This window comes from Bacillus rossius, chromosome 14 (genome assembly GCF_032445375.1).
Source record: "Bacillus rossius redtenbacheri isolate Brsri chromosome 14, Brsri_v3, whole genome shotgun sequence".
Taxonomy (NCBI): Eukaryota; Metazoa; Arthropoda; class Insecta; order Phasmatodea; family Bacillidae; genus Bacillus; species Bacillus rossius.
This window is the reverse complement of record NC_086341.1, coordinates 44,729,229-44,754,515: the sequence shown is the minus strand read 5'-3', so window position 1 is coordinate 44,754,515 and position 25,287 is coordinate 44,729,229. Positions and strand designations below refer to the sequence as shown.

Here is a 25,287-nt window from a genome sequence, read left to right as displayed (position 1 = left end):
TATATTTCGTTTATGACTTAACTACTGACGCAACTAGTGAAATAAATGCGTTGGTGAAAGATCTGTAGTTGGGTGTTTAAAACATACAACATTAATAAATAATTGGGGAACATGTTTATAATAACAACGACCAAAAAAAATATGTTTTCTGTATATGACGATAACATGAGAAACACTTTTTTGTATTATGATTCCACTAAATTTGTAAAATATTTTTTCATCAAACATTGACCTTTCCTGGAAGAATATGATGGTTTGAAATTAGCATGAGGGATTTAGCGCAGCCATAGTCGTCCAGTTTCAGTTTTTTGATATAACAAATAACACCAGAACTCGAGGCCCGTCATCGTAACATGCGTCGCGTGCTGTAACAACACAGCGACACGGCTTGTTAACTCGCCATTTAGCACGACATCACGACACAACTGACGTATGGCGAGAAGCAGGAGGGAAGAGACATGTTCGCGCGCTCGGCCGGATATTACCGACTCGGACATGCTCGGGCATTACCGACTCGTACAGGCTTGGACCTCACCGACTCGTTCATGCTCGGACTACTCGTGCTGACTTTACACGCTTCTCCCCGTTAAGAAAGTAGGCCTGGGGTCCAGAGGGTGCGCAGGGTGAAAATATTTTGGGAAGATGGGACTAACTGGGGAAGGGTAGAGGGGGCTTATGGAATAACCCCCAGAAAAAAGGGAGGTTGATAATAACCTCTTTAAAACAACTTGTTAAGTCTACCTTGAGCTTAAATTTAGACGATGGTTTGGTTAATTAATCCTTATATATTTTTGTTATCCCTACTAATATTATAAGTGCGAACGTGTGTGTGTGTGTGTTCGTCCTTATTTCACGCAGCAACGGAGCAACGGATGGAAATTTTTTTTTACACATCGATAGTTTATGGGCCGGAGAGTGGCATACTACAGATAATTATGAAATTCCATTCCTAAGGCAGTGAAAAATGGGTGAATTCAGTTAAAAAATACAAACTCATAGGAGGTAGGTCATACACACTAACAGTGAGAGTAGAGGAGTGGGGTGTTCGATGCGCAGTTTTTTAAATCACAATTTTATTAAATAATACATTTTAAAATTTTATTTTAAAATCTTGATTATTTAATTTTTTATAAATTTTATTTATTTTTTCATTAAAATCGGATAATAAATAAAGATTTACAAGATGATGAAATGTTCTAGAAAAACAAAATGACGGAATATTCTAGAAAAACAAAATGGCGGAATGTTCTAGAAAACAAAATTGCCGTCGGGGTCAAAGGTCAAGGTCAAATCCAAGATGGCCACTGGAAGTGACGTAATCCAAGATGGCCACTGCGGATCCCGACCCTGGACCCGGTGCACCAGAACATACCAAATACACCTACTAGTGAGTTTGTGTTATTTCTCTACATCCACCACATAGCCATACAGTAAGGTCTGGCAACTTCCTATTCTTCTCCTTGTCGGAACCCATCCTTAGTGAAGTTCGCGGTCGCTAGCGAACTAAACATAGTCTCAGGTGTATGTCCTACAGACTTCAAACTAGGTAGTGATGTTCCTTATGTTATGATGTGTTTAGCTCAGGCAACGCCAGGCACTTCACCTAGTTGTTATATAATTTTACGAAATTGAGGCACATATTTAGGGGCAGGTGTTTTTCGCGAATAAATCTGATCGCTCGTTAGACTGCAAAAACGTTATTTCCGCGTTAGCGATTGTTTCCTTGCAATTGGCTGCCGTCTGCGAGAGAAGCCATTGCCCTTAATTGACCGGGCCAGTCAGAACGTGTTGGCTTCCGCAATGAACGACTGTGATTTGTGGACCGACAGTAAACATGCAACGTAAAGAAACACAACCAATCACGGAACACAGACGATGCTACAGTGTTCTAACACAAAGCTGCTATATAAACCTTTTCGCGAAAACTACATGGCCCTACTCATATTACATAATAAATTACGGTCTTAATTTTAATGACAAACATTTTAAATTACAAGAGCTAGGGCAATAGAAGGGCTGGGCGCTGCCCTGTTAGAAGTGGAGCCCTGGGCGATTATCGGCCCTATAGCCGTCCCTGTAAGCAGGCATAAATACTTCGGCCTGAGACGCACTTGGAGTCTTCACTAACCCAGACTCCTTCCAAACAAATAAAATTAGTTTTAGTTAGGTTAGGAAACATTGGGAAGAATTTATATAAAATTTTTACGGTTGCATAGTATTTTAAATAACGCTAACCTTACCCTAAACAATCCTTTTGACGTGACGTCTAATAAATCGATGAACGCCGGCTGCACGCACGAAAAAGGGTACCGTTACGCACATTTTTCAGTTATGCTGTGTCCCGTTACGCACATTGTTCCGTTACGCTGTGTCCCGTTACGCTCATTGTACGCTTGCGCATAATCTATCTCTCTTCGACTCGACTGTTTATAAAGTGAAGTGAAGTGAAAAGTTCATGTGGTTTTCATTGCTTGTTACAACAACAATTTCGGCATTAAAGGTTAGTTATTCTTGCATTTTAAAAATCTGATAACTAGTATAATTTCAAGTATTTATTCTTTTATTATTAAAATAAATATGTTTCAATTTTATTCATAAAGTATGCAATCATTTCATCAATGTTTTGTTATGACGTCACGTTAAACTATCGTCCGTAAAGCGACTTTACAGACAACCAATTTTTTTTTAGTTACGATAACCTAACCTCCCCGAAAAAAATTTATTAATAACTAGTATTTATTAAACTGACCGAACCTAACCTAACTTCTTAACTTCGGTTAGCTTCGGAACTGTTCAGGTTACGGTTGTAGCCTTTATTCTCTGGGAACGGTAAGTTATCCGGCGGCGTGGCGGTACAAGGCCTGCCAATTTAATAGCAAAATAAAAAAAAGCGTGCCAGTCTTGTGTGGCGTCATCGCTTCTTCGGGTTCCCTCTGTGGTAAGCTTGTCACGTGATTACCCCTCCTTCCCCCTCCCCCCCTTCTCTACTGTTGAAGATGAACTCTGGCTGAGCTCATGGCATCGGGTTGTTTCCAGAATAACAACGCAGCTATACGCGGTACTTATCTTCCAGCCTAAGGCCTTATAACTATGACGCCTAATTATTATGATGGTGAGCGAAACAAAAAAAAAAGGGGGGGGGGGGTGTTTGTCTGTAAATTCGGTTTACGGACCATAATTTTAACATTTATGAAAAATGGCATAGTTTTTAATTTTCAAATATTATTTACAGTTTTTACAAATTTAATTTAAATAATTTGTTTAAATATAATCACGAACAATTACTTGAAAAGCCCGCCTTAAACTGTTTGATATTATAGATTTTCTCGCACGGTGGCTGGCCGGTTCTTGCACGCTTGGCTCAGGCGGAACGTGATAATTTTTCGTGCGTGCAGCCGGCTTTCATCGATTTATAAGACGTTATTACGACAAAAAAATACATTATATTTCTGCTCGTCACAAGTGTCACGTCTTATTACAGACACGTCTTGACATTTGTATGTCTAGTTTTTTTGACGTGACGTCTAATAAATCGATGAACGCCGGCTGCACGCACAAAAAAGTGTCCCGTTATGCACATTGTTCCGTTACGTTGTGTCCCGTTACGCTCATTGTTCCGTTACGCTGTGTCCCGTTACGCTCATTGTTCTGTTACGCTGTGTCCCGTTACGCTCATTGTTCCGTTACGCTGTCGGCGAGTGCAGTAATAATAGGTTATGTTACAATTGACTAAAAAATTATGGTGATTCATATAAATGATGATAGATATTTGATTACAGTTTATTGATATGACATTTTTTATTATAATTATATTTAAACTTTATAGCTAAGCGCCAGTTATTAAAATTATTTACAAGTCATCTACACGTGAAATGTTTCGTCGACTGTTTACAAAGTGAAGTGAAAAGTTAATGTTGTTTTCATTGCTTATCACAACAACAATTTCGGAAAAAAAAAGTTAATTATTCTTGCATTTTAAAAATCTGATAACTAGTATAATTTCAAGTATTTATTCTTTTATTATTGAAATAAAAATGATTCAATTTTATTCATAAAAGTATGCAATCATTTCATCAATGTTTTGTTATGACGTTGTCACGTTAAACTATCGTCCGTAAAGCGACTTTACAGACAACCAATTTTTTTTTTTTTTTTTAATTGCCTCCTGCTGTGGGAGCAATTTTAAAGACTTATTCACGTCCGTGCAGTTTAGTGACTGCGGTGTATTCGTTTGGGAAGTACTGATGAGTGCATGATGGACACCGGGTCCCAGACACTGGCTGTCCCAGCGGCTGAAGAGCGCGCGAGAACAGCCGCGACGGGGGGCTAGCAGCACCTGGCGGAGTCCCCGGGGACAGAGGGGCCGCGACGTGGCGCTCTGCCACATCCGCGTGCGTCGGCTTGCGACACCGCGGGCTATTGTCGCGGGAGACGTCACCCGCGCGGCAGGGCGGACACACTGTCACCTCGGCTAGTGTCTTCCCTCTTCCCCGCTCGCTCTTCCGCCACTAACAGCTGTTCTGCTTGGGAACACACAGCCAGTGGCGTAGCCGGGATTTGTGTATGGGGGGGTGTTAAGAAGCATTCCTCCCCCCCCCCCCTCCGTATTAAAGCGGCGGATCCGTGGGTCCTCCCCCGGGAAAAATTTGCATTTTAAGGTGTAAAATAGTGCTATTTTAGCAGTTTTCGGTACTTAAATTTAAATATTGTAATGGTAAAAATTTTATTAATTTTTTAATATGAAATTTGTTTGACTGATGAATAAGAAATTTAAATAAAGATTTGGTGCTAAGGGAGGGGGGGGGGGTTGAACCCCTAACTCCCCCCCCCCTTGGCTACGCCCCTGCATACAGCACGTCCTTAAAATAACATCCCAGTTTAAAAGCCGCTCAATTTGAAATATTTACAACAAACCATGCATCATCTTAAAGCTAAACTAACGCCAGTGGCGTAGCAGGCGGGTGGCAGGAATGGCCGGAGCAGTGAAGGGGGGGGGGGGGGTGGGTTACTGAACGCTCCCCCCCCCCCCTGTTTGAATCCAAAATGGGGCGCCATTTTCAAGTCTGGCCAGGGGCGCCAGTCACCTTAGCTACGCCTCTGAACTAACCTAGTTTTTTTTACGTGAATACGTCTTTAAAATTGCTTCTATGGTGGGAGGCAATAAAAAAAAAACGAATGATAACAAAAATCGGGGGATACAGTTTGTTGTTGCAGCTACATTATCTATCATCTCCGCCCGAAATTTTAATTACACCACTGGATAGCTAAAAGATCAAAAAAATTCGTTAAGCTAAAGTGAGTACTGTGACGCATCGCGCGCGGTGGAGGGGAAGTCTTTTACTTGCGTTTCGAGATTTCCATTTAGTATAACTTTTAACTCGGAGAAGCCACGACGTTCGTTTGAGTTTCAATCGTCAGCTCTCGTCAAAATCTTTCGATTGCATGTATACAACATTAGTGTAAAATAGTTACAGTGAATAAATATTAAGTTAAATAAGTCATGAGTAGGTATAACCTACTTACAATAGCGTATTTTATATTTTGTATAGAAAATATTAGCTGTTACGTACACGTATTCACGTACAGCACACGGCCGTGCCCATTACACAGCCACACCACATTTTTTTCTTGCACACGTTCAATATGTTCACTTTTAGTTAAACGGCACACATTCAAACCTTCCCACACTTTGGTTAACAAGTCCGGAGTAATGGAAGCAATAGTCTCTTCAGTTCTGTGTCTCAACTCTGGCAAATCATTGGGTAGCGGCGGAACATAGAAATAATCTTTAATAAAGCCCCGAAGTAAAAAAAAAAAATCGCATGGCGTTATGTCAGGTGAACGTGGAGGCCAGCGAAAAAGAGCTCTGTCGTCTCGACCATTACGACCAATCCAACGGTCAGGGACTTCGACGTTTGACCACTCTCGTACAGACAGATTCCAATTGGAACCTTATCAAATTTACCAGAACACAAAACACTTTACATTCAGGAGCCGCCATTTTGCGTAGGTGGCGCTGCGAGCGAGAAAACAACGAAGCAGCACTCGTGCATGCGCTTAATTAAAACTGTTTGAGTTACTCTTTAATCGTGACCTTGAACCAACATTCTACAAGACTTACATTTATAACTGGGATATTATTTTATGACATACTGTATTTGTATTCTTTAATCACGTTTGTGATTTTTTTTTTAAACACAAAAGTGTAGAAAATCCCATTTCGGCCAAGTAGCTTTGGAAAAATACTTACATAACGCTAAATGACTTAAAATGTTGCCATACCATGCAGCCTTCATTTTTTTTCCTGTTTGTGTGAAAACGGATTGCTGATATAAGTGTAGCGATTTCCTGTACAAGTTTTTCAAACATCCTATACTCAAGATCCACTTCCCACGTCAACCGCTTAAAAAAGCTTTGCGTAATCAGACAACGTCCATGAATACTGAGCAGCTTTGGAGAGAATCTTTGCACACATAACTGGTCATACAGGTTGTAATCGTCGAGGCAAGAGGTCAGGGGGAGAATGTTTGCAATCTTTGCCACGTTAATAACTTAAGTCCATCCTAATAGCCAACATTTACATTGTGGTGAATATTATTAAAGCGAATTCCTTGCTGATGTGTTATTAACATCTTTGTTTGGCGATACTCACTTATTGATGGCATTTGTGCGATTCTTCCTAGGGAGTTCATTTCAAGTCTCACAGGTCATAATTTTCTTCGTTATTTCGTAATTTCAACTTTAAGGGCAATTAAATTTTTTTTTCTGCTACAAATATTTTCAAAATATATTCACTAAATGTAATATCTTCGGTGTAAAAAAGGCGCACAAGTGGTGATGATTTCGAAGACTTGAGCACCTATTTGCACCCATAAAAGAGTTTGAATGGTATATTGTAATAGTTTCATTTAGACTATTTACAATAAATCATACATAAAAAAAATCTGGATGATTTCAGAACACTAAGCTAACTATTGAATTGTCTTAATTCAACAACCGTATTGTTTTTTTTATTAAAAAAAATTGGTTGTCTGTAAAGTCGGTTTACGGACGATAGTTTAACGTGACAACGTCATAACAAAACATTGATGAAATGATTGATCCATAAGAAAATGAAATATATTCGGCCTGAGACTGCGCCGTAATAGGTTTTTGCAACCAAACCATTTAGGCATTAAAAATATTATATTCTTTGAGGAAGAATTTTTTTTAAAACTTTTCTATCTTTTGTATGATAAAATCTACCTCTGCATACTTTTATGAATTAAATCGAATCATTTTTATTGAATTATCACTTTTTTGTATCGATACAAAGGAGTGAAATGAAATCTACAATTGAATTGATAAATTTACTTTTATATTATTGGTAGGCAGCGATGCTGATCGCACGACCACGAGGCCATATTGGAAACAATTATTTCAGATGTTATATATATATATATATATATATATATATATATATATATATATATAAATTTTGTTTTGTGTTGTGGAAGTTTTAAAAACGTATGTAGTCCGTCATATTTATTTCTTATAGTGGTAGGCGGGAAATTAATAACCGTACCGTTTGTGCTGAAAATTGGTGGACGATCGTTAAATTACATAATATTAATAATTCAAACGACGAAAATATGATTGAATGGTCAAATCGAAGGTTGTTCTAATCGAGTGGAAGAGAGATGCCACGCATGCGTACAATGAGCATAACAGGACACATTCGTAGTGGGACAATGTGCGTTATGGGACACTTTTTCGTGCGTGCAGCCGGCGTTCATCGATTTATTAGACGTTGTCACGTCAAAATGAAGGTAAACTAAACTGATTGTTTTTACAAATGCTACTATGTGGACATGCAGTAATACGGCATACATCCGACCTTAAGTCCAATTATTCCCACACTTTGTTTAACACGTCAGGAGTAATGGAAGCAATAGCCTCTTCAATTCTGTGTCTCAACTCTGGCAAATCATTGGGTAGCGGCGGAACGTAGACACGATCTTTCATAAAGCTCCAAAGGAAAATATCGCCCGGCGTTATGTCAGGTGAACGTGGAGGCTAGCGAAATAAGAGCTCCGTCGTCTCGACCATTACGACCAATCTAGAGATCAAGGACTTGGACGTTCAACCACTCTCGTGCAAAGAGATTCCAAATGGAATTTTAGCAAATTGCAGTACTCAAAACGCTTTTCAATCAAGAGTCGACATTTTGCGTAGGTGAGACTGCAAACGAGACAAAAAAAAAAACAGTACTTCGCCGCATGCACTTGTCTAAAACTTTTTTTTTTTAACGTTACTCCTTAATTGTGACCTTGAACCAAACCTATACAACACGCTTACAGCCGATACTATTAAATTTCATAACTTGGATCTTTTTACGTTTTGTAAATTATTATGCAATGGGGGATCTTAATTCAATGCAGCTTTTTGGACATACGCCATTACAATTTTGCACTGTATGACAAACTATGCAAAACTGCTATGGCGTATGTCCAAAAACCTGCATTTAATTGGAAATTCGTTTATGGACATAGTGTACAAGTAAGTAAAAATCATCGTGGCGTGTGAGACAGAGTTAGGCTTGGTTAAGGTTGGTTGTCCTGAGCCGAGTGACGTGGACCACGGGAAGCCTAAAACTCACGTAGTTTCGGTTCCCTGCCACGTTCGTGCAACTTCGGATTTCTCTCAAAAATTGAAATTAAAAAAAAATCGAAGAGTAAGGTTATGTTAGGTCAGTCAAACATGCTTCTTTTCATTGGAAACTTCTGATTTAGCGGCTGAAATGGCGTTAATACCAAAACGCAAAACTTCGAAAATCTTCGGAAATTCTTGCAGGGAACCACAACTACGTGAGTTGTAGGCTTCCCGTGGACAACTGCTCATCAGGAGAGTTGGCAACAGCGGGGTTGCCGGCGGCGGAAGGGGGGAGGGGGTTGGAGGAAAGGGCGCCCTGCGGTCTGGGACCAGACACCGCGACAATAATAGTCGGGCAGAGCTCCACCTACAGCCTCGACCTTCCCCGTCACGCGCGGGGTTGCGGGGGCAGGTTGCGACAGGCTCGGCACCCATCCCCGCCCCCGCATCCGTCTTACCCACGAGGGGAAGTCTTCTTTTCACAGACGAGAGAGCCAAACTCCCGATCGTGCATCTTCGGGTATTTTTTTTGTTCATTGTAAATAAATATGGCGGTGTTGATAAAATGAAAGACCATAAACAAGGCAACGGTATTTATTTGTAATTGTTTTTACAGGAAAATACCTAATTGAAGAAACGTACTTCGTGGATTTTGCATATTTTTCATACCGTATAAAATCTAGGAAGTCTTTGTCTTCCACAAATATTCTCGGGACGCCCCATATTCCGTGAATGTTTATTTGGGAAAACTCATGATAACTAATGATCAATTAGGTTAGGTTAGCTACATTATAAATACTTTAAAACATTGTGGACGGTTGATTTGGTTAGGATAGCTACATTAAAGATACAGTGAAATCATGTGAACGGTTTCCTAGCCCTGGATAGCTACATATTAAAAATGTTATTTGCTATGCAACCATTAAATGATTTTACAGTATTTTTAATGTAGCTATACTTACCTAATATAACCAACCATCCACAATGTTTTAAAGTATTTATAATGTAGCTAACCTAACTTAATCGACCGCAAAATTTAATGCCACACCGGTTTATACAATGAGATAGAACGGCGCATGACGTATGAGTAAGCTACATCCCAAATAAATACACCTGTTGTGGTTCGGGGAAAAAAAGCGAGCATGAACTTCGGGGAACTTCGGGTGTGGCTCTCCCGTCTGTGAAATGAAGTGCTGACTGGCGGCGGAGTGAGTGGTCAGTGCAACCACTCACCACCAGGGGCGCTTGCGTCCCTGGTCACTAAATCCAGTACTGGACAATTAGCAAAGCGGACCACGAGTCTAAGTGCCCAACCCCCGCATGGTAGACTCTTTTCTACTCTGTCCAACACTTCATCCAGACCATCCTCTGTCTCCTGTAAATTCCTACACGTAATGCATGCCAATTTGCATCCCGCATGAATGCGCCCAGGGTTTTCCCTGTGTCTATGCAGGTTTTACCTGGGCCCAACCTATCTCTAGTTATAGTCTAGATTTAAGAGTGAGGGGAGTTAGTCATGGCGCCAATCGCTGCCATGGCTGGCCAATCCCCTCCTAGCACATGATGCATGCGACCCTCTCCCTGCATGGCTGATCCCAGCATGACTAGGCGTATAGGCTTCGGCCTGAGACGCACCTAGGTCCCTCCCTAACCCGGACCCCTCCAGAATACACTTAGTTTTAGTTAGGTTAGGAAAATAAAACAAATTATGTGAAATGAAGGCTTCCCCCGACGGCAGCGCTCAGTCGGTGAGGGAACTAACACTGGAGGCGGACCCGCCAGCCGGAAACCGGACATACTGATTAGATGCGCTCCGTGGTCGCAGAGACGGCGGCAACAACACACGACCCTACGACACCTATGACTAGAATTTTTTTCCCCCTGTGGCATTTGAGAGGCAATAAAACAGAAAGAAGAAGCAGGGGAAGAAGAGAATGAGAATAAATAAGAGAGAGAAAGAGCGTTAATGTGCGACTGTGCGCGCGCTACCGTCTCTGCGAGTGTGTACGCGTCTGTAACTGTGCGAGTGTGCTCGTCTCAATATGTGTGAGTGTGTCTGTCTCTGCGCGTGTTTGCGCTTCTTTCTCTGTGAGTGTGTATGAGCCTTCTCTGTGTGAGTGCGTATGTGTATCCGTCTGTCTCTGCGATCGTGTGCGTGTGTGTGCGTCGTTCTCTGTGAATACGTCTTTAAAATTGCTTCCATAGTGGGAGGCAATTCAAAAAACGAATGATAACAAAATTGGGGGATGCAGTTTGGTGTTGCAGCTACATATCTATCATCTCCATCCAAAAATTTAATTACACCACTAGATAGCTAAAGGATCAAAGAATTCGTTACGCTAAGTGAGGACTGTGACGCAACGCCCGCGGAGGAGGGGGGAAGCGCCGCCATTTTGAGGTCATTTTGCTGCGTTTTGAGATTTACATTTAGTGTAATTTTTGACTCGGAGAAGCTACGACGTTCGTTTGAGTTTCAATCGTCAGCTCTAGTCAAAATCTATCGATTGTATATATAAAACATTAGTGTAAAATTGTTACAGTGAATATATATATGTATATATGTGTTAAAATAAAAATATATATAATGTCGGCATATACGTGTCAAAAAGCCAAATCCGAATACAGAGATCGTATACGGCGTGGCAGATGTTGCCAGACAGGGTGGCTAGCGAACCCGTGATAAAAAAAAAATTCCCTGACTTTACAAGTTGTGGGAAAAAAAGTTTCCCCGGATCATTGGTATTTGTAAGTGACCAAAAATCTGTAGGCATCCCACATTTCACTATTACAACAGGCGACTATAAATCATTTTACGCACTGCGTGGTCGAAGTGCTGATAAACTCACAAGCGAAACCTAATGGGAGAAAAACCTTTTGTTAACACCTAAAAACAGGCTGTAAGAGAGGAAGAAATGACTTGTATACGTGGAGCCGATACAAATCAAAATAAGTGTGTGCTATAGCTTTGATTTTAAGTAACCTCATCAGTAAAAAAAAATACCTGACTACTTCTGAAATTCCTGAACTTGACCCCCGACATTTCCCTGTTGTTGAAAATCTCTTGACTTCTCCCTATTTTCTCTGTTCACCACGCGGAAGTCTTTGGGTTTTCTCGTGGTACTCCCTTTACCCTCACCATTGCATTCCTCGAACGCTACGCTACCATCGCTCCAGAATTATTCAGACTTAAATGAACTCGCTATTGACAAATCATTAAAAACCAATAGGGGTTCTTTCTTTTTCTGCAGTCCTACCTGTAGCTATCTTTTATGAGACTTTAAGTCGTTACTTTACAATATTACGAGGCGTTTTTTCTTTCTTTCAAAAGTACAAATTTTCGAAAATATAAACTATTAAACATTTCTTAACGATATTTTTGTTTTTTAATGAAAACTTGTACCTTAATCGACTATGCAACATATTAAAGGCACTTGTATCTTACAACCACCTCTGGAATCCCATCCTCACAGAAGTCTACCGCCTTGTTTAACAACCACTGCAGATCGGCCGTTTCGATGAAATCGCCAAACAGCTGTTCTCTTTCGCTTTTTCGTCAACTTTTTCTGCGCCAGATCTTCAGTAACGACAGAAAGTCGTCCACTTCGTTCTTCATGACGAACATTCTTGCGGCCATCTTTAAAAGCTCGAACTCATTTCCGTGTCATTCCATCGGCCGTAATGTTTTCTCCGCACACTTCACTGATCTGACAGTGAATTTCAGCCGCTCTAATGCCTTCAACACTAACAGAACGAAATCGCATCGCGTATTTCACAGTCGGAGGGATTCTCAATCGGCGGGGGCATTTCAAACACAAACAAACGTAAACACGGTCGAATGTTTCAGTATGAATAAGTATTGCAAATACATCACATCATGCGAGAAAAAACCTTGAAAATAATTTTAATCAAACGCATTATTTTGCTTTCTTCGTATTACTTTTTTAAAATACTTCATCTACTTATAATAACTTTTGCATATTTCCTGTGTAATTAATAATGTTCGCAGGCTTTCACGGCCATTGTCTGAAGTAGTTTGGCTTCTGGGTTGTAGCCATGTCCTTGAAAAATAATTCACCGACGTTTCGGTCGACATTGCAGTCGCCATCATCAGGGAGCAGTTACCTACTGTAACTGTACAGTGAATTGTTTCGGTGAATTATTTGTCAAGGACACGGCTGCAACCCAGAAGCCAAGCTACTTTATTTCCTGTGTGTTCGGCTATTTCCGATTAAAGGGCCTGTTTAAGTTAAACGCTTCTGTGATATAGTTTCTCGTCTGTTGCTTTAGCTGCAAGCCGGAGTGGTATGAAATAAATGTTTTGCCAGCAGATGTAGGCATACATGCCGACCACAGCGCTGCAGTGGTACTTACTTAAAAACACCTCTCGTATTTAATATGAATAATGTTTAAATTGGTTCTACGCATAAGTTTAGTTATTTTGTAGTCATGAAACTTAATGCCAGCTGAAAACTGTATCCAAAGCTCAGGTACGTGCGCTTCGAAGAGAGGCAAGAACACGGACACAAAGTACACGCGGATTTTTGTTTAACGCTAGTCGAAGCCATACCTGGCGGTGAATGTTTAGTAGTTTCCCGCTAAAAAGACGCATTTCTCAAGCACTGAGGCCAGCAGTTTCTCTACGGGTAAAATACGCTGTTTGAAAATTTCACCTTAAATTTACGGGGAACATTGTTTAGAAATTATCCAGGGATCTTTGTCAATTTACGGCTATCTTCGTAAGTTTACGGGTTTTGAATTCACTTACTTTGAAAATGATTCAACAATAATAATATAATATTAAAAGTCATCAATAAACATTTTTACGGCCAAGAATAATAATTTTTTTTTCTCTCCCGCATGTGTATTTACCTTGTTTACAACGTAACACACAACTCAGAAGTCAAAATTCGGCGTAGTTTCTATGAATATACAATTATTTCAGATTACGAACAACTCTTGGTTCATTTCGGAATAGTTCTTCGTTAAAAAAAATCGAAAGAATTTACTGTTATTTATAACAGTGTAGAAGCGTTCTGTTACTTGGAACACTTCCAGCGAGAGGATATTGGCAGAGACAAAGACCGTGCTGAAGTTGAATAATTATAACAACCACATCAAACAGTAGCCAAAGTAAAAATAATAAAAAAAAACTACTTGTTACAATCGTAACAAGAAAACGTGATGTTTAGATTCTGATCCAATCATACGTATTTTACTTCTTAGCGAGAAATTTAAATTTAACTTTGTAATATGTTTGCAAGTGAAGTGCGTGTACAAAAAATATATATATAACATGAAGCTTTAAAAAAAGAGGGCAGAAAAATTGACTAGAGAATATAAAATCAGCCAATCAATTTCAACTGATGCAAATCAACAAATGCCAACCATGGATACAAGTTTGTGTTGAACACTTACCTGTGTTACGTGCTAGTTTGTTAATTCATTTCGAATACTGAAATCTACGAGAAAAGTTCGGCGTATGTTCGTATCGCGTGTGGTCAAAAATACCAGAGTCTTACTATAATATATATTATATATTCAACGGTCTTACTCGAGCGTGCGTATGGGCCTCTTTACTGCTATTTCAACTGGAATAGCGTGACCAGAAACTGGGGTGTACTTATTTTGAATTATTTATTTTTTTAGACTTTGTTCAGCGCAGTGACACAACCATGAAACATAAAAAATTGGTTGTCTGTAAAGTCGGTGTACGGACGATAGTTTAACGTGACAACGTCATAACAAAACATTGATGAAATGATTGCATACTTTTATGAATAAAATTGAATCATTTTTTTAATAATAAAAGAATAAATACTTGGAATTATACTAGTAATAAGGTTTTTAAAATGCAAGAATAATTATTAACCTTTATTGCCGAAATTATTGTTGTAATAAGCAATGAAAACCACATTAACGTTTCACTTCACTTTATAAACAGTCGACGAAACAGTTCACGTGTAGATGACTTGTAATTAATTTTAAAAACTGGCGTTTAGCTATAAAGTTTAAATGTAATAATGAAAAAGTTTTCATATAAATAAACTATAATCAAATATCTATCATCAATTATATGAATCACCATAATTGTTTTAGTCAATTGTAACATAACCTATTATTACTGCACTCACCGACAGATGATACTTTTTTTAATAATTAACCTTATTGCCGAAATTGTTGTTGTAATAAGCAATGAAAACCACATTAACTTTTCGTTTAAATATAATTATGAACAAGTTTTCATATAAATAAACTGTAATCAAATATCTAACATAAACCTATTATTACTGCACTCGCCGACTGATGCTACATTTTTAATAATAAAAGAATAAATACTTGAAATTATACTAGTAATCAGATTTTTAAAATGCAAGAATAATTAACCTTTATTGCCGAAATTGTTGTTGTAATAAGTAATGAAACCCACAGATTAAAATTCGTCGAGAATATTATACTTTTTTATGTCTTCCAGTGCTCAAAATGATATGCAATTGTGGCCCCGGGCACGAAATCTTATTTATAATTCATTAATAATAACGCCCCTCACGATAAACAAAGGAAAATATGTATTAACCAGTGCCTGGTTCCCGCAACAGCTAATAGATAGCACCTTTCGTTCGGTTCGCGTCCGTCACCGTAGATGACAGCACCGTACGGGAATATTATTTCGTTTTTATAATAAGATTTTATAACAAATACGCATCCCAAATACACCAAACTTATTTATAATGTGTTACAATATTATTTAAAACATTGTGCAAAAGATCCCGGGTGTAATTTGAATTATTATGTGTAACTGTAAAACACCATTGTTCGTTAAAAACGTATTTGAATATTCAACATTACTTTTAAACCGTATCGATTGTGCTGAAAATCGGTGGATGAACGTTAAATTACATAATATTAATAATTCAAACGACGAAAACATGATTGAAAAGTCAAATCGATGGTTGTTCCAATCGAGTGGAAGAGCGATGCCGCGCATGCGTACAATGAGCGTAACAGGACACATCCGTAGTGGGACAATGTGCGTTACGGGAAACTTTTTCGTGCGTGCAGCCGGCGTTCATCGATTTATTAGACGTTGTCACGTCGAAAAAACGTATAAAAAATAATAAAATTACATACTAACAAATTACAGTAATTTCTGGTGAAATGTCTACCAATTTAACATCCAAGTTTAGTACTAACATAGAAAATTCAAAAAGAATGTACTAAACATAAAAGTATTAAAATATAATAAAATAAAAGCCTTAAACATATTAAATATTGTTTTAAATGGACAAATATTAGAATGTAAACAAAATTATTATTATGATACTGTCATTCTCGCACACACATGCATTCAGTATTCCCCTGGTGACGTCACACAGCGTCAAACAGTGCATCCCACATGATACGAACACTTTTGAACTCTTGCAACGAGTTTCGTTTCAGTCAAGATTTGCATGTTCAAACACACGCAAGACAGGCCAAGTTCGAGGTAAAATTTGTCTTTCATCATCATAATATGCCCAGATTAGCCAGATAACACTATAACGCCGATATAATTTGCAAACCTTGAAACTCCCAGAATGCAAATTTTACAGGAGAGAGATAAAGAAAACAAAAACTCGAAACTACATCTTTACTACTAGTTATAAAAACTGCTACATCTTAATGCATTAGTTTTCTCTGAGAATATTGATGGTGTAAAGTAAGATAATCACTCACTTATAACTGCTAACTGGAATATAATACTTACACCAACCTTTTACGCACTTGTTAAGAGTTTTGCTGAAATGATAAATGTATTTCATAAACAAATTTCTCCGTTATACGACTCGGACAAGACATGCAGATAATAATCGCGAGAAACTTGATGCAAACATTTAAAAATTCACAATATTGCAGTTACGAGGTTTGTTGATTAGGTCGAAGATATTACATATGCAAACAAATAGATCGTTGCTTGCAGAACATACTGTTGCTGCTGAAAAAAACTTCTTGTCTGATCCCCTAATTATTTTTACCCGTTTCTATCGTTGACCTTACACAATATCACATGCTGGAGGCAAACATGCCTTACGGCAATTAAATTTGTTTTCAGTGAATTTATTTTATTTAATTTTTTTTTTTTTTTGGGCGCGATGGTAGTAAGTTTTCAAGACCGAATTATAATCAACGTTTTCATTGTTGCGAAACGTTTCTGACGATAAAAGAACGAAAAATATGTTGCGGACGGTGCAGAGAACTCGTTCCCTTGAGCGGGCTCCACGTGGCGGCGTGCGGCTCAGGTTGAACCCCGCCATGCTGCAGGGATAGGCGGGTCCCTACTTGACTTGCTGGCATCTGGTAAGGGAGTGTTTGGGCAGAGGGCAACACAACGGGGTGTGAGCTTTTTGTTGTGCACCGCGCCAGGGCCATATTCACAAGAAAATGGTGTTCTTTGAAGTACGTATTATTTCAATAACACGTGTAAATCAGGATTTTATCTTTGAAAGATTTGTGCAATGAGAGTGCATGAATTGATGTAAGCTTTTGGACATACGCCGTTGCTAAGCGCATGTATGTCTGTAGAAGAAAACTACAAAAACACAAAAGACAAAAACACAGAAGACAAAAACACAAATTAAGCAAAAATTTTGTTGTTGTCAACAGGATATAAACACCACATAATATTCCAAAACAGGAATATGGTTAACAGACAAAGAAAAACAAAGAAAAATGGACTAACAGAACGAGAAAACCCTCACAAATGATGACAGCAATAATTATATTGAACCCCAAAAAAATAAGCACAACAATTTTTTATGGGTTCAATATTTTTGTGCTGTCATCATTTGTGTGGGTTTTTTCGTTCTGTTAGTCCATTTTTCTTTGTTTTTCTTTGTCTGTTGACCATATTCCTGTTTTGGAATATTATGGTGTTTATATCCTGATAACAGCAAATTTTTTGCTTAATTTGTGATTTTGTCTTTAGTGTTTTTGTAGTTTTCTTCTACAGACATACATGTGCTTAGCAATGGCGTATGTCCAAAAGGCTAAATCAGTATTGTTAAACAGTGTTATATGAGTATTGGTTTAGCTGTGGTAACTAAATATTTTTTGCCTGTATAATGCTTTTCACGCTTTAGTTTGACACTGTAACTATTTGTCACGTATTATTATTTGATTAACTAAATCACAAACTGTATTATGATTATAAGCCCACGAGCGTGTAAAAATGTTAAGTCCAACTAAGAATATGCTAGTTTAAACAAATCCCGTGCGTGAAATATTGTTTTTATTTTCACTTTTGTGGCAGTATGGTTATAAAGTAATGTTAGGTAGGTCCTTGCCGTTAAGTTTTCGCGTCGCGTAGCCGCGGATATGTTGTCATTTATCATTCATTCGACGGCAGAACATTACAAGTGCCTATGAATGCATTGCGGTATGTCTATGTAGCCTATTGACAGTATCTGTTGCACTATAATGCAATGATAAGGCGATATTTGCAGAACTATAAAATCAGTCTTTATAATGTTTGATCACACCTAACCTTTATATAATATAAAATAAATTAAAACTAAAGTATTATAGTCCATCATAGCTTAAATATTTACTTGACATATTCTCTTTATGGTGTGTGTACCCATTTCAACAATGAGAAATATTTATTGTTAATTAATTACTATTGATTGATCAATAATTATTGATATCCTCGGCTGTTGTTTTGAAGTGAGAATTTCTTTTATTCATGTTTATAAACTGGTCTTCCCCCTCCCTCTCTTCCGTTATATCACTCACGATATACATAGGAGTCGAGGTTTGAATTGCCAAAACGTTTCACTTTTATACATGTACTGAGTTACACGCGCACTTTTTATTTTATTTTTAGATTTTCAATTCATAAAAACTTAGCTAAACGATAAACAAGAAAGGGAACTTGAGGGATGAACCCACAACGGCGTAACAAAAATAACAATCCACGAATTTTCCTAGAGTGATTGGAGGGAAAACACGGTACAAAAACTCAAATACCGCCATACAAACAAATTATGTCAAGTCTCTTGGAATTTTTTCCTTCCGTATTTAACTTAGTTGCGATTATAATTAATTGTTGTATCACAAAATTGGGTTATTTACAGGATGTTTCGACGTACTAAAATCAAACAGCATGCATCATGTACCACGGGATCTATGTACTTACTATACACGATCATGAATCAGAATTAAGATTAATTTAACCATGAGTTACGTACACCATAGAACTAGCTTCGTCAATGCTGCCGTAGTACTGGTAGTGAATATGGAACAGTAGTGTGTGACTTCTTGCTGTTATCAAAATTCCATGAACGTTTGCAGTTAGTCTTTTAAACTTATGGTTTAATTTTGTACCGTGTGGGTTTGAAAAAAAAAATTTCAGTTAGTTCTATGAAATACGTACACAACACAATCTAGATAAAGTAGAACTGTGGTTAATTACAATTGTGGTTAAATACAATTTTTAAACCCACAGTAATTATTAAAACTAATTTTATAAGTGCTTACTGTAAAGTTATATCTCAAGAAATTTACTATATTGACTTTCAAGGAAGTACAAATGTTTTTCATAAGCTTATAAATGTTTTTATGTAAATTAATAATACATACAGATTAACGATTTGGTAAATATTTAGTTGGGCGATATTAGTTAAAAAAAAATTTTAAATTCAGAAAATACTTTTATTCTATGCTTTTTAACTTCCTCTTTTCATAAAACCCGGCGGAGATAAGAAATTACAAATACTTTAGGAGATATCGCCGTTCTTATTTTGCAGTACAAGACCTGTGCAATCATTCGACCGTAGAAATTTTTTATTTTGCCGTGTGTTCGTGAATGCCTAAATAATTAAAATGGTCGATTAGGTCAGGTCAGTTACATTATAAATACTTTCAAACTAAGCGGACATTAAAAATAATATGAATTAATTTTAATGGTTGTTTAGTTTTAAAGTATTTATAATGTAACTGACCTGACATAACAATACGGGACAAAGGATGAACAGTAGGAACTCACGTCATTTTTTTTTTACTTATTACTTGCGCAACAATATCCAAATAACAAATAAAACATTAAAATTTGAAACGTTAAAAACACACCTAAGTTAGAGGCGGGTACAATTCATTTGCCATTAGTAGAAAATGATATATTTGAATATTGGCCTATCACGCAACTATCACATGACAACATTGTCCAATAAAAAAAATTTCATACTCGTAAACAAGAAACAATGATGAATGCCGCATGAATGCACATGTATTATGAAAATTAAAAAAAAAAAATCGATATCTTCTAAAGTATTTGGAATTTCTTATCTCCGCCGGGTTTAATAAAAAGAGGAAGTTAAAGAGCATAGAATAAAAGAAATTTCGGATTAAAATTTTTTTTAACACATATCGCCCAACTTCATATTTACCAACGTTTTTAATAACATAGATAAAAATGCTTTTTGACGGCAATATAGGCATAAATAATTTGTATGCTAGTTTACGTAAATAAAAAAAAATCAATCAGGTCTTGGCTATTATTATTATATATGCTTATTGTTACATTAATTGTTATAAATAACGTATTTTTTGTATTAAATATAAACCACCTTTTCATGCATGTTTCTAATCTTTGTTGGATTTTTCTTGATTTATGTCATATGATTGTGTATATTGTATTATATTATATTATATTGGTGTATTGTTTTGTTAAAATTCGTGATTGGATTGTCTATTCTTCTCTATAAGTGTATTGCACTTAGTGTGGGTCTATATTCAAGGCCATCGAGAGAAACACAGGACAGGCAAATTAATTTGTTGGGCCTAGTCCACATTTCTTGAAGTTCAAGTCAACTAATACCACAATTTAAAAAAAAAATATCTAAAGACTGAAATTGTGATCTGCGCGCATTGCATGACTTGTAAGGTTCGCTGTGACTTATATTAGCGCTAGATTTGTAATGTTCATCCAACAATTCGGGTAAACTCAGGCATAAAATATTTTAAAAACTCAACCGTGTTGCTCCTCTTGTATATTTTTAAGAATGTTGTGCGACAGTTGACATGTTCTATATCCCGGAGTGTATGACGGAATAAATACGTGTGTGAGCCACTGACCTACCTCCCGGTTCTTTCCGTGACGAGGTGCTCCAACCCGTCTCCTTGGAAACAGCGTCAGATAATCGATACTGGCGGATCGACAACAAACCACTACGACACGTCTACACCGCGCGGCCGCCTAGCCTGCACTGAATTGAGCGCTCGAAGGACGGCGCGCGCAGTGGCAGACATCGCGACTGCGGAGCTAGTTCCGCCAGCTGCCACCGCGAAGCGCTGAGCTCAGCGCTCGAACAAAGACGGCGCGCGCAGTGGCAGACAGCGCGACTGCGGAGCTAGTTCCGCCAGCTGCCGCCGCGAAGCGCTGAGCTCAGAGCTCGAACAAGGACGGCGCGCGCAGTGGCAGACAGCGCGACTGCGGAGCTAGTTCCGCCAGCTGCCGCCGCGAAGCGCTGAGCTCAGAGCTCGAACAAGGACGGCGCGCGCAGTGGCAGACAGCGCGACTGCGGAGCTAGTTCCGCCAGCTGCCGCCGCGAAGCGCTGAGCTCAGAGCTCGAACAAGGACGGCGCGCGCAGTGGCAGACAGCGCGACTGCGGAGCTAGTTCCTCCAGCTGCCGCCGCGAAGCGCTGAGCTCAGAGCTCGAACAAGGACGGCGCGCGCAGTGGCAGACAGCGCGACTGCGGAGCTAGTTCCTCCAGCTGCCGCCGCGAAGCGCTGAGCTCAGAGCTCTAACAAGGACGGCGCGCGCAGTGGCAGACAGCGCGACTGCGGAGCTAGTTCCTCCAGCTGCCGCCGCGAAGCGCTGAGCTCAGCGCTCGAACAAAGACGGCGCGCGCAGTGGCAGACAGCGCGACTGCGGAGCTAGTTCCGCCAGCTGCCGCCGCGAAGCGCTGAGCTCAGAGCTCGAACAAGGACGGCGCGCGCAGTGGCAGACAGCGCGACTGCGGAGCTAGTTCCTCCAGCTGCCGCCGCGAAGCGCTGAGCTCAGAGCTCGAACAAGGACGGCGCGCGCAGTGGCAGACAGCGCGACTGCGGAGCTAGTTCCGCCAGCTGCCGCCGCGAAGCGCTGAGCTCAGAGCTCGAACAAGGACGGCGCGCGCAGTGGCAGACAGCGCGACTGCGGAGCTAGTTCCGCCAGCTGCCGCCGCGAAGCGCTGAGCTCAGAGCTCGAACAAGGACGGCGCGCGCAGTGGCAGACAGCGCGACTGCGGAGCTAGTTCCTCCAGCTGCCGCCGCGAAGCGCTGAGCTCAGAGCTCGAACAAGGACGGCGCGCGCAGTGGCAGACAGCGCGACTGCGGAGCTAGTTCCGCCAGCTGCCGCCGCGAAGCGCTGAGCTCAGAGCTCGAACAAGGACGGCGCGCGCAGTGGCAGACAGCGCGACTGCGGAGCTAGTTCCTCCAGCTGCCGCCGCGAAGCGCTGAGCTCAGAGCTCGAACAAGGACGGCGCGCGCAGTGGCAGACAGCGCGACTGCGGAGCTAGTTCCGCCAGCTGCCGCCGCGAAGCGCTGAGCTCAGAGCTCGAACAAAGACGGCGCGCGCAGTGGCAGACAGCGCGACTGCGGAGCTAGTTCCGCCAGCTGCCGCCGCGAAGCGCTGAGCTCAGCGCTCGAACAAGGACGGCGCGCGCAGTGGCAGACAGCGCGACTGCGGAGCTAGTTCCTCCAGCTGCCGCCGCGAAGCGCTGAGCTCAGAGCTCGAACAAGGACGGCGCGCGCAGTGGCAGACAGCGCGACTGCGGAGCTAGTTCCGCCAGCTGCCGCCGCGAAGCGCTGAGCTCAGAGCTCGAACAAGGACGGCGCGCGCAGTGGCAGACAGCGCGACTGCGGAGCTAGTTCCGCCAGCTGCCGCCGCGAAGCGCTGAGCTCAGAGCTCGAACAAGGACGGCGCGCGCAGTGGCAGACAGCGCGACTGCGGAGCTAGTTCCTCCAGCTGCCGCCGCGAAGCGCTGAGCTCAGCGCTCGAACAAGGACGGCGCGCGCAGTGGCAGACAGCGCGACTGCGGAGCTAGTTCCGCCAGCTGCCGCCGCGAAGCGCTGAGCTCAGAGCTCGAACAAAGACGGCGCGCGCAGTGGCAGACAGCGTGACTGCGGAGCTAGTTCCGCCAGCTGCCACCGCGAAGCGCTGAGCTCAGCGCTCGAACAAGGACGGTGCGCGCAGTGGCAGACATCGCGACTGCGGAGCTAGTTCCGCCAGCTGCCACCGCGAAGCGCTGAGCTCAGAGCTCGAACAAGGACGGTGCGCGCAGTGGCAGACAGCGCGACTGCGGAGCTAGTTCCGTCAGCTGCCACCGCGAAGCGCTGAGCTCAGAGCTCGAACAAGGACGGTGCGCGCAGTGGCAGACAGCGCGACTGCGGAGCTAGTTCCGCCAGCTGCCGCCGCGAAGCGCTGAGCTCAGCGCTCGAACAAGGACGGCGCGCGCAGTGGCAGACAGCGCGACTGCGGAGCTAGTTCCGCCAGCTGCCGCCGCGAAGCGCTGAGCTCAGCGCTCGAAGAACAGAGAATAGATAAAGTTACATATGGAGCATAAGCTCTGAGCACTGAGGCCAGGTTGTTCATGTAAGAAGATGGCGGCCATTTGTTTATATTCGCGAGCAGATGGTGTGTGTGTAAGATGTCAAAATAACTATCATCTGACGAAAAGCAAAATAAGTATAAAGTCAAGAAGTCAAGACATCGTATGTATGTCAGCGTATTTTTCCAGGAGAAAATTATATATTATTATATCTTGTAACCCCAAAATGCTATAATAAAGGAGAATGAACCCATATGTTTATCAACCAGCTTAAAAGTTTATGTGACATTGACTACATTATAGACTTTTCCTGGCCGCAGTTACGTTTGACAAACATATAGCCATATATAGATTCAAAATGTAATGACCTTCCCCTTTATTGTAACATAATTGGTCTTTCCGACAGAAATTGCATCGATGTTAACTGATTTACCGACTTGCCGAACATCTAATTAATTTGATTTTAGCACTAAATTTGAATCGCAAATGATTGCCGTCACCACGTGTAGAGTCGAAATTGTTTTTCTCAGCTTTTTACTTCATCAAAGTGACCCCCGTTTTTTATTTTATTGCACATGAGTGGTGATCCTTTGTGAAGGATGCAGAATTAGGCCTTGGCCTCACCTTCGCCCTTGAGTTTTGTTTATAATAATGATAACTATGGCTTGCAATTGGGCTTTCGCCCGGTGGCAAGTTTTATGCATCACTCTCTTTCCAGACCTGGGTGCCCTAAACAATCCAACACCCCCAACATTCACCAGCTGCCCCCTCAGTACATTCCCCTCCCTCACCACCATCGACTGTCTACCCCTCTCTGTTCTCCTCCAAACCCTTCGGATCTTCTCACTGTTGTTCCCTCTCCCTCTGTAGTCACCTCTGACTAATTGGGAACCTAAACTTTTCCATCCTTCCTCCCCCTTCTCCACCCTGAACAGCCTCTCTACCCTTAGCCTGTCCTTCAATGAACTCCACCCCATTTCCTTCATCATCACTGATGGTCTGCAGTTACCTTCATTTCATCCTCTCGCCCCCGCCTTCTCCACCTACCTCTCAGCCACCTAGCCGCCCTCCTCTGAACCTTATCTCCTTCATTGAAGAGATCCCATACTGCAGCTGCATACTCCAGCATCGGAAAAGTTTTGGGTTATCTACATTAAAACAAGAAATACAATGTAAGGCAAATGTTACGTTAGATTCCCTACGACACTATTTTTTGGGAAGGGTAGGAAAGAGTGGAGAGTAGACTTTCACCATAATTGTATATTTGTGTAAGTGATTGTTTCTGCACTATTTCTGGGCAAAAATTGCCATAGATACCTTACCTTTTACTATACCCTGGTCTCAAGCTATAACATTTCATGGATTGACAATGTTGGTCCTCAGAAAATTGGAGACTCGAGAATATAACTTAGATTCAAATGTTTCAAAATACAGTAGGTATTCCTCCTTTTCTGCCATTTATGAAAACTCTGCCTATGCTTCTAAGGTTGTTTGTTGAGTTAGCTGAACCTGGTGCATAAACAGTACTGTAGTACGGTACAAGAAGTTTTTTTCATGCCTAATTATTAAACATATTTCCAATGGTTTTATGGAAAGAAGACACACACAAACTATGTTGCTATCAATTAAAAATGCTGTCCGCTTATTCAAAACATGATTACCAAGCTCCTCAGAAGTGGTGAAAATATCTTTTTCACACTGCTGTAGCTAGGAAATTACCGGCAGTAATTGTAAAACAAAATGATAGAAACCTGCGTTGGATTAACACACATTTTCCACAAATAAAATAATAGGGTCAATCTATAAAAGTCCTATTGGAAAACACTTTCAGCGCAAACACAGAACACAGCACGCTGGTTACATGTCTGCGCAGAGGCAAAACTGTGTTTGGCATGCGTATTCAATACGGCTAATCGCCATCACTGTTTTAAGGGGGGGGGGGGGGGAACAGGTCCAACTAACTTTTAACAATCATTGTTTTTATTAGAAATAGAAAAATAAAAATAACTACCACAATTTCATAAATGTTTTCATTATAAATTTATTAATTTAGAAAATTTTATACAAGCAGAAACAAAGCTATTCCTAGATTT

At 40.6% G+C, this 25,287-nt stretch overlaps 1 protein-coding gene across 1 annotated transcript in view; it reads right to left on the bottom strand.

The window, feature by feature from the left end:
* LOC134538846 (bestrophin homolog 22-like) overlaps positions 1–20,937 on the bottom strand; it is a 125,389-nt gene extending 104,452 nt beyond the window's left edge. The window contains exon 1 of the mRNA XM_063380391.1: positions 20,740–20,937. The gene's annotated coding sequence lies outside the window, so the exon portion shown is untranslated. The remainder of the gene's footprint in view (positions 1–20,739) is intronic.
* Between the last annotated feature and the right edge of the window lie 4,350 nt (positions 20,938–25,287).